The 8,406-nt window shown below is 47.8% G+C and overlaps 1 long non-coding RNA gene across 2 annotated transcripts; it reads left to right on the top strand.

The window, feature by feature from the left end:
- Window positions 1–29: 29 nt before the first annotated feature.
- Window positions 30–5,794, top strand: LOC133234318 (uncharacterized). 2 transcript variants are annotated; one of them, XR_009732105.1, is made up of 2 exons: window positions 30–114; window positions 1,432–5,794. It is a non-coding gene; the product is annotated as an uncharacterized LOC133234318 (long non-coding RNA). The 2 variants fall into 2 exon arrangements; XR_009732104.1 differs by having other exon boundaries at window positions 68–149.
- The last annotated feature ends 2,612 nt before the right edge of the window (window positions 5,795–8,406 follow it).

Genomic DNA, 8,406 nt, shown 5'->3' with positions numbered 1-8,406 from the left:
GGCTGAAGTGAGCCCAGGCCCTTCCAGATGCGTACAGTGATGCTTTGCTGGCCCCAGCTGTGGATGGTGGTCTCTCAACTACCCACGACTGGGAACCCCTGAAGTCTCCCAAGAGTAAGCAGTGACGTCCCCCAGATGACGCCCGTTAGGTAGGAGCAGTGACGTCCCCCATGTCTCCCAAAGGTGGACAGAGACCCCTCCCCTCGGAACCATCGTGGTTGATCCAGACTGGTGGGCGCAATGGGCATGGGGAGTCGGGTAGGAGAGTGGTTCTGGAGACTGCAGCAGGACCCTCCCTGCGGTAACAAGACCCTGACTTCTTTCCTCTGTGCCCAGCTCCCAGTGGGTGCCTGGGAGCCAGGATGGCTACTCGCTGTAGTGACTTGGGCGTGGCAGGCAGCACTATCAGAGAATTGCAGGCCTTGGCTTCTGCGGGTGGAACGCTATCAGGGAGGGGAGGCCGCTGCTCACCTGCCTGAGATCCCTTGGCCTCGTTTTGGGTCCTGTGGCTGAGGCGAGCACCATACCCTCCTCCAGGTAGTCAGTGGGGGTGAGAAACGACTTTTAACTTCCAAGAGAAATTAAGCTGCTCATTTCTGTTCTTGGAAACATTGCTTTTTCCCTCTCAATTAGACCACTGGAGAGCAGAGAACTCAGAGCTGGAAGTCAACAAGCTTGATTGTATATCTGGATGTTAACTAGATAAGCTTAGCCTCTCTGAACTTGTTTCTTCGTCAGCAGGACATGGTCGTTGCCACTTGCTGCCACCCCCACGGGGCTCTTGCAGGGATCAAATGGGATGATGACTGTGAAGGCTTCTAAGACAGTGGATCTCAAACCTGGCTGTTCATGGGGATCACTTGGGCGCATCTAAAAATCCCTGTGTCCAGGCTGCACCCCAGACTAATCGCATCCAAACTTCTCTTGGTGGAACCCAAGTGTCAGTCCTTTTCAAGTTCTCCAGGTGATTCCAGTGTGCAGCCAGAGCCGAGAACCACTGCCCTGCACCACACATTCACCCGGATTCAGTAGTCTGAACCAGTGGCAGTGGCAGGAAGGGCCTCTGTGAGTGGTCAGAGCCTAGATGCATAGAATGGGACTGTGAACTCTGGGACCAGTGAGACCTAGGTTCCAGTTGCTACATCAGGCTGCCTGCCCTTAGGCAGGTGATTTAACTGAGCCTTAGATTCCTCAGCCTTTTAATTGGGATAATATTAACAGTATCTGCCTCACCTCCTGAAGCACCTGGCACATAGTCTCATCACACCATGATGCATTTTGTTCTTTTTGCTTTTTTCTAAGCTGAAAAGTGTTAGTCATTCAGTCATGTCCAACTCTTTGTGACCCCATGGACTGTAACCCACTAGGCTTCACTGTCTATGGAATTCTCCAAGCAGGAATACTGGAGTGGGTTGCCATTTCCTTCTCCAGGGGATCTTCCTGATCCAGGGGTTGAACCTGAATCTCCCACATTGAAGGCAGACGCTTTACCGACTGAGCCACCAGGGAAGACCTATCTAAGCTGAAGAAGCTGACAAAGATTCTTTCCTTTGTGAAACTCTAGCCAGGCTCCTCAGAGCCCTTTTCTCAACTTTGGCCTCAACCTTGACCTGTAAAGACTTGAACAAGTACTAACATAGTTTCTAACTGCTCAAAACTGCCTCCCTAAGATGACACCAACACTGCCCCAGACTGCTTGCCTGAGAAAACTCAAGGCTGCCAAAGATTTTTATTGTCTGTTCCAGCCAGCCCCTGAGGACAGGGCCTCTGTCTTCCGATCTCCGTGGGACAATTGAATTCTAACTTCAGTAATATCAGCTAGCAGACGCTATTGGCCTAGTTGAATTTACACTTGACCTTTGGTAATTTTTCACTTCTCTGACTCTGCTGAGCACTACCCCCCCGCCTTGCCTCCCTCCCTTCTCCTTCATTTTCACTTTAAAATACCCAGCTATTTCTGTGCAGAATAAAGCAGAGTTCAGTTCATGCTGATCTCTTTTCCTTATTGCAATAGTTACTATTGATTAAAGTCTCTCTTTACCACTTCAGCTAGCATCCAGGTTTGTTTACCTTTGACCATGCCTTTGAAGTTCTAGGACATTTGTTTCCTTGAATTATGCATGGGAGGATTTGAGGCTGTGCATAGACATTTCTTACTCTATTGGTTCTGTTTGTTTTCAGGGTTCACTTTTTCTTCATTGCAACCTTTATTGAAAATGACATTGGTTTTTGAGTCACAGAAAGCAATGTGAAGTTTCCTTTTAATTTGTTTTTTTATTTAGGTTAAACATGTAGATAAATATGTAAGGTAAGTAATATTGATGGCATCACTGACTCGATGGACGTGAGTCTGGGTGAACTCCGGGAGTTGGTGATGGACAGGGGGGCCTGGCGTGCTGCGATTCGTGGGGTCTCGAAGAGCCGGACACGACTAAGTGACTGAACTGAACTGAACTGAAGTATGTGATAGTGCAGGTGGCAGAAGAAGAAAGCAAGAATTGTGGTACTTGGAAACGAGGGAAATGCCGATCCAATTCCACCCCCGTCACTTTGCAGCTGAGGAGACTTCTAGATGAAGAGGCAAAACTAAAAGGCATAGATTGGGCATTTTCCCTGACTTCCAGTATCAGAGTCCCCTTGTGACCCAGGGTGGAAGGAGAGTCAAAGCAGGCAGAGAAGTAGCTCTCACCAAAGCTGCCTGGAACAGGTTCTCCATGGAGTCAGCTGAAGTGGGAAAGTCACCCATGAATGGGGAAGGGGTCTGGAAGGACTTCTGGGGGAGGGTCTGAGCCTTAGACCAGGGACTGAGAGCTGCCCGGCACAGAGGTGGGAGGGAGGGGTTCGTGCTGAAGGGACAGTAGAATAAAGGCAGAGAGCACAGTGCTGGCCCGGATGAAGGCTTCTGATTTGGGAGAGAAGTGGAGACGGGTGCCGTCGAGCCCTGAGTGCCTCGGGGAGCAGTTTGTGAGTTTGTTCCTCTTCTGATAGCTCCTGGGAGCCACTGACGGTTTCAGAGCAGGAGCAGCCTTCTGGGAGGAATAAGCAGTAGCTGTCACCAGGGGCTGGGAGAGGTCTGAGTTGGACATGCAGATTGAGAGTCCCCTTTACGGAGTTGACAAAGGCTGGCCTAGAGAGAGAATGTGTAGAGGGAGGAAGATAGTGTCAAGGGGAAGCCGTGAGGAATACCTGCTTTTAGGAAGTGGGAGGAGGAAGAACAGCCATCAGCGAGCAAAAGGAGCAACCTGAGTGTGAAACAGAGCTGAAGCCATGAGAGCAGGGTGATGAAAGGAGCAGAGGGCCACTGCCCAGGTGGCACCCAGGCCAGGAACCATGAAGCTGGTGCTTGGCGTGGGGAAAGGGGCAGGGGGTCACAGGGTTTCTCCAGTGGGAGGATGTTAATTTGTTGGCCCCTAAACAGTGTCAGAGTTTATTTTGGGGGGCTCCAAAATAACTGCAGATGGTGATTGCAGCCATGAAATTAAAAGACGCTTACTCCTTGGAAGGAAAGTTATGACCAACCTAGATAGTATATTGAAAAGCAGAGATATTACTTTGCCAACAAAGGTTCGTCTAGTCAAGGCTATGGTTTTTCCAGTGGTCATGTATGGATGGGAGAGTTGGACTGTGAAGAAAGCTGAGTGCCGAAGAATTGATGCTTTTGAACTGTGGTGTTGTAGAAGACTCTTGAGAGTCCCTTGGACTGCAAGGAGATCCAACCAGTCCGTCCTAAAGGAGATCAGTCCTGGGTGTTCATTGGAAGGACTGATGCTGAAGCTGAAACTCCAGTACTTTGGCCACCTCATGCGAAGAATTGACTCATTGGAAAAGACCCTGATGCTGGGAGGGATTGGGGGCAGGAGGAGAAGGTGACAACAGAGGATGAGATGGCTGGATGGCCTCACCGACTCAATGGACATGAGTTTGAGTGAACTCCAGGAGTTGGTGATGGACAGGGAGGCCTGGTGTGCTGTGGTTCATGGGGTCGCAAAGAATCAGACCCGACTGAGCAACTGAACTGAAACTAGCAGTTGTCACTCCAGGCCATTGTTTGACTATCCCTAGGGACTTTGCTTGGAGAGGCTCGGCCTCTCACTGGGTGTGTGCCTTTGGGCAAATTACCTCCCTCTGAATCTCAATTCCCTCCTCTGTAAAATGAGGGTAAGAACACCAACTTCATGGGTTTATTGTAAAGAGTCATAGGGACAAGTATATATGAAGTACTTAATGTGTTCCTGGCAGAGAGCCAGTGCTCTCAAGATGGAATTTTTTGGTTGCACCAAAACAGATGGTTGATGTGCACGCGCTGTGTGTCTGGCTCTGTGCTGCGCACCAGCAGTGCAGCGCTGGACGCAGGCTGGGTCTGCCCTGGAGGAGCTCACAGACTGGCCAGGCCTGAGCACCTGAACCCAAGCACTCTGGGTGACCCTCAGCATGGGCCCGTTTTGCCAGCACTCCTAGAGAGTTTTTCTAAGAACTCATATTGAGATAGGTATCTGCTACCATCGTGCTTTAACAAACAAAACCCAAGCTCCTGTGACGTTTGTGTTTGAGGGCATGGTCTCCGAGAGCCCACTTCCTCTGGAACTCAGCCTGCACACAGAGCAACTGCGAGGTCAGGGCCGCCTCCCATCGTGGGGGAGAAAGAACTAAGAAAGTGAGGGAGTGGTCAGCCTGCCCTGTATTTATACTTTCCAGTGTTCCCACCAGGGCGCCCCATCTCGTGTGGTCGCAGAGCCCGGAGAGGAGATGTATCCATGCTTTCATGTGTCAGGACAGTACATTCTGCCTCCCAGCACTGGGGAGGAGTGCGAGAAAATCCAAGAAGAGACTCAGAGCCCACACGGGCCGGTGGGGAGGTAAACCTCCGCGTCCGAGTTGTGATGAGAGCCATGAAGGAGGAGTATTCTCTTACTGAGTGATCATGGAGGTCGCACACGCGCACGTGTGTGTGTGTGTGTGCGGTGTGATGTTCATGTTGAGACCTAGAGGTTGAGAAGGAGACTGCCCTGCAGTGCCAGTGGTAAAGAGTTCCAGGCATAGACAACGGCCCAGGTGAAGGCTTCAAAGTGTGTACGAATTTGACCGTTTGAAATAATCAGTGTTTCTGGAACAGAGATGGAGTGGGGTGTGGACCAGTGGGCAGAGTTGGATTTTCAGAGTTAAAGCCCCCACAGGGCTTTAAGTGGTGTACTTTAAGAAACTGTTGTATATTTATTCCATCATATTTATTGTGTTCCTTTACTTCAACAAAATTGCTATATTGTTATAAACAGCCTCACTGCATACTTTGTGTTCTATTTTCAGGTATGCCAGATGACAAAACATCTCAAGTCATTGTGGCTCCAAGTTTTAATTTGGAGACACTTTGCTCTTCTGAGCAAAGCAGCACTTAGATTCAGAAGTGAATCACAGATTTTATGCATCATACTCGAACATTGCAGTGGGGTCACAAGAGTTCCTGTAGAAATTACAAATATTTTAATTTCATCATACAGTTATCAGTTTTTTAAAGCAGCTTTATTGAGGTGTAATTGACATACAATGACTGGCGCGTAGTAAAGTGTACCATTTATAAGGTTTGATATATGTATATATCGATGAAACTATCAACCTTAAGGTCTTGAACATTCATCATGGTCCACCGTCATGAGGGCATACACTTAAAAGATGACGTGCCCCACCTTGCACTAGTCAGCTGCTGAGCTGGGCCCAGAAGCCTATTCTGCTGTGTCCTAATTTTGTTCTTTTCAGAAAATAAACCCATTAGCACCGTTGGGTGTGATTCTCGCTCTGCCATTCTCTAGCTGTGTGACCTTGGGCAAGTTACTTAACTTGACTGCCTCAGTTTCTCATCTGTGAAAGATGGTCTGTGAGGCATATATAAAATTATATATATGATGATACATGCACATATATAAATTATCCAAATGAAAAGCCCTTAAGACAGTACTTGGCACAGAATGCAATAAATATTGGCCCTTGCTGTTTGATGCAGAGAGCTGTGTAAATGCATTTGCCTAGAAGTATCACGTTGGGGAATACAGAAAGCCTAGTAGGATGGAAAGCTGAAATCTCTCTCCCTTCTCCATGGGAATTGAACTGAGACACTCACCAAATGATGATGCTGTTGTCGGACACCCTGGGTGTCTAGTTAATGCCACTCTTAATAGTTTCTTCAGATCTGTGCATGTCCTGGGCTGGTCCCATCTCATGTTAAGTATGGTTCCTAGCAAATTACAGACTCTCCCAGACCAGGAGGGAGGAGCTGGCGTCTCCCTTAGACACTCAGGCTGTCATCAATTCCTCTCTCTCTCTCTCCTTCCCCATTACCAGAAGTTGTGGCTACTGCTCAGAGAAGTCTCCCAGCTCTGTCCTCTGGCTTAAGGCAAACCCTGTCCTCCTTGCCTTGCCCTCTCTAAGCATTCTCCTTCCTTGCCAGCAACTTAAAAATGATGAAATTCCAGAAGCTCAGTTCTGTTCCAGTCACAGCCTAGCTCTAAAGCGTCTGATGGATCCCTGAACAGGATAATCAAATCCAAATCCTTTCCCTTGGCATTGAAGTTTCTCCATGGTCTTAACCCGGCTCACCCTTCTTGGCTCCACGACCCACTCAGAGCCCTTATTTGTACTGTCAGAACAGCGCAGTGCTGTTCCCCAGCTCAGGACTTGGGAGAACAAGCCTGGAATTTGTTCAGAAGCAGAGAGACGCTGCAGTTCTATTATGATGACGGGGACATAACATTTAAAGAAACATGAACATCTCAGTACCTGGCTTTGAGCTGTTCTCAGAATGGAAACCATATGAAAAAAATATGTTAGGAAACACATTAGAGAGGAGTTTGAGATTTTCTGGGCAGGGCCTTAAAAGACGATGGGAAATCACCTGGCGTGACACACAGGACGACTTTTTACATCCTGAGGAAGGAGTGTGGAGAAGAGAAGAGGGCAGAGAGCTGATAAGATCAAGAGTGGCTTGAATGATGGGGGCTGTCAGCACCTCTGTCTCCTCACCTCCTCCTCACTCACCCATCTTTAGTCTGCTAAACTCTCAAACTTTGGAGGAGGGGGGTGGTTGTGAGTGAGTATACATGCATGCATGTGTGCAAGGGTGTGTGTGTGTGTGTGTGTGTGTGTGTGTAGGGTAGATCTGGAAGAAGGGGTTGAGCATATTATACAGGGACCCTTACTTAGCCTCTGGAAAGCATAAAAATTTTTGGGAGAGCTCTAGAATGCTACAGGCTGTCCAGTTTGGGGGATTTGAACCTATTTTACCTGCATTAATGATCATTTAGTTTCATTTATAATTGTTATTTTTGTCATTACCAAAAAAATACCCTCTAAAAACCTCCTGGGAGAAACACAGAAGAAAAAACAGAATTTTGCTGCAAAAAAGAGATCCTTTAGAAATGCTTGCTTGTCAGAAATATATTTTTCTTTTCTGGTTAGCTGACAAGTGGTTTGTGGAAGAGGGCCCTAGAAAACATGAGGCTCTGAACAAAAAAACGAAAATGGCCAGTAACCATCCTTCAGAAGTTGAGCCTCACCGCTCATCAAAGAAATGGAAGTTTAACCAGCAGCAAGGCATATTGTTTGCCAGCAAGGGCCAGGAGAGGCTGAATCTCTGCAGAAACCTCTGGTCGCTGTGCAGTGGAGAGAGAAAGTGCCATGAGGCCAGGTGATGGGTGTCCCAAACTTGGGTCCACGTCCCACTCGCAGCATTCACAAGAAGCACATCCCGCTGCACACCCAGAGCCAGGGGGCAGAGCTCAGAAAATCCCCCTGTTAACCTGAGCGGGACCATCGTAACCCCCCAAAAGGCCAAACTTTTATCATATTAAGAGTTTTGTGTACTTCATTAAAATATACATTATACATAGTAAAATTCACAGTCGACTGATCAGTGACTTTACACGTGTATACCGTGTGACCACCACCCAGATGGAGAGAGAAAATTTTCATCACCCTAGAAGGTTTCCTCATTACAGTAGTCACGCTTTACCCATGGTTTCACTTTCCACCATTTCAGTTAACCTATGGTCAATTATTTAATGTCCAAAAATTCCAAAAATAACTCAAAAATTTTAAAGTGCATGCCATTTTGAGTAGCATAATGAATTCTCACACCATCCTGTGTATCCCACCTGCTAGTCACTTAGTAACCATGTCTGTTATCAGATCAATTGCCATAGTGTCGCAATGCTTGTGTATAGGTAACCCCTATTTTACTTAATGGCCTCAAAGCCCAAGAGTTCAGTTCAGTCACTCAGTCATGTCTGACTCTGCGACCCCATGAACCGCAGCAAACCAGGCCTCCCTGTCCATCACCAACTCCCAGAGTTTACCCAAACTCATGTCCATCGAGTTGGTGATGCCACCCAACCATCTCATCCTCTGTCGTCCCCTTCT

The sequence above is a fragment of the Bos javanicus genome, chromosome 21, assembly GCF_032452875.1.
Source record: "Bos javanicus breed banteng chromosome 21, ARS-OSU_banteng_1.0, whole genome shotgun sequence".
Lineage (NCBI taxonomy): Eukaryota > Metazoa > Chordata > Mammalia > Artiodactyla > Bovidae > Bos > Bos javanicus.
The sequence above is the reverse complement of the archived record's forward strand: the minus strand, read 5'-3'. Positions and strand labels throughout refer to the sequence as shown.